This window comes from Motacilla alba, chromosome 1A (genome assembly GCF_015832195.1).
Source record: "Motacilla alba alba isolate MOTALB_02 chromosome 1A, Motacilla_alba_V1.0_pri, whole genome shotgun sequence".
Taxonomy (NCBI): Eukaryota; Metazoa; Chordata; class Aves; order Passeriformes; family Motacillidae; genus Motacilla; species Motacilla alba.
Window position 1 is genome coordinate 34,668,894 of NC_052031.1, and position 2,300 is coordinate 34,671,193.

Here is a 2,300-nt window from a genome sequence, read left to right on the forward strand (position 1 = left end):
TACAATTATTTTGCCTCTACAATCAACAGGTTTGAATTTGTACAGGGCGTGTTTTCTAAATCCCTGATTCTACAAAATGAGTCAGACTAATGTAACCAAATAATAATCCAATAGCTATGAATACAGAAACATTGTGTATTTCTTACCACTTCTTAACTAATGTCTTTTTTTCATTGCTTATGACTAATTGTTGTTGTGTCAAAAGCGGTAGACGGGAAAATTGGTGTTTCTTCCAAACATATCATTACAGTCTCCAAAGTAATGAAAAATACATCAGATATTTTTAGATCATAATTTTTTTGTCAGGGAAAATAGTAACCTTTTTGAATAAACTGAAAATCATTATTGCTTCCACTGGGATTCATACTGAATGCAATAATTATGGTGAATTCATTTGGTACTGACAAAGTTACAACAAAGTAATTTCCTCCATGGTATATTGCAGAGGGCCAAGTTGTCCCTGGGCCAGGAATTTTTCTTTTGTCTCTGCCAAGCAGTCTGTCCCCTGATGGGGTGCCAGAGGGAGAACAAAGTGGGTGGAGAGGGTGCAAATCCTAGTCCCCACAAATCCTCTGGGATTGCCCTTGTAACTCCTGCACCCATGGACCCCATGTAGGAGAAGAATGGACACCCAGGAGCTGGGGAAGAGGCTGGGAGCAGCCCTTGCCCTGCTGCAGGGCTTTGGAGCATCTCTGGGAGCAGTGCTGCACACACAGGAGGGCTCAAGGGCTCCCTTTGCAAAGCAACTTCATGTATAGGTACATCCTCAGGAAATCAATCCACATTTACTAGAGGTAAGTGTGCAAAATACCTCATTAAATCACAGCAGGCCAAGGTACACAAATGTTCACTAGACTTCCAACAAACCAAAGTAAAGCCATCTTGCTTCCAGCCGGGACAGGCTCGGTGCAGTCTGAGAAATGTGGATATCACACAGTGTTTGATTCCTCCTTCACATTCCTCAGTCACAATGTCAGCTTCAGGCTCGCCTTCCCTGACGTGTCCTGCTGACAAGCTGCCACCACTGTTTGTGGGGCTGAGCAATGAGCGCTACCAGGGAACTGCTCTAGGTGGAAAACAAACCCTTCCCCCTTTTCATGCAGGCTCGCTTCTGTTGTGAATCCATGATGTGACACAATTTTACGTGTGGCTCTAAAACCAGCTGGGGAGGCACAGCTGAGAAGGTGATGGGGAGCAGGAGTGGGAGGCTGAAGTCTGAGGGAAATGTTTGAGCTAGTATTAGCATAGGAATAAAACACATGGTGGCACATGGATTTTGCTTGCCTGTCAGAATCTTCTCCCTCAGAGTGTCCTTGTGATCCTTGGTGCTTCAAAGATGCCAAAATGGTCAGGTACTGTCCTAGTACAGACACCAGACCTAACTTAAGAAGTGAGAAATGTCCACAGAAGCAAAATCTTCGATGCCTTTTCATAATTATGCCTCACAGAACCACCAGAAAATACTTTCTTTTGTTTTTTAAACCTTGAAACTCAAGGGAAGGGGAGGGCAGGTCTCTTCCTACACGGCCTCCACTTTCCTTGGTTGTTAAGAGGATCATCTGCACAAACACAGCTGGTTTGCCCCCAATAGCAAAACCACTGCAATCGCTTCCCTTCCTGAGTCCCCCCATCACTATTTTTTGGTCTGTGCTGAAATCAGTTTGTTTTGTACAGTTTTCCAGAAAGGCAGTTCTGCTCCTCACAACGCTCCAGAGTGACTACTGTGTGCAATATTCCAGGTGGGAGTGAGCACTGTTGGCAGTCAAACACAGCAGAATGTTCAAAACTAGGAATATTTAATTTTAGATATAATTTCCAAAGACACTCATAGGAGAACCAACATTTTCTGTTATTCTCCATTAATGAAATTTTTTTTTTAGCTTTTTACTGATTCTTTTTACATTCTAAACTAAAAACTACTTGTCTGAACTAGACCAATAGGGAGGTGTGGGTTTTTTTGTCTGTTTGGCTTTTTTAAAGTAGAAAGAATAAAAATAGAAATCAATTCAGCTCATCATATCTTTAGAATAAATATCTTGGCATTGACTGCAAACAATCCTCAGATGTTTTGAAATTCATATCACAACATTATATTTTATTACTTTCAAAGCTTAGTGGGCTGAAGTGAGGTTAACAAATGCTGCTAAACTTTGTTCATTAACTAATAGGCAATTCTGGAACAAAAGAAAACCTGGAGGACATGTTGAAAAAATCCTGCAAGGTTTCTGCTAAAAAAAAAAAAAAAAAAAAGAAAAAAATAAATAAAGAAAAAAAAGAGACAAAAAAGAACCAATTGAGAT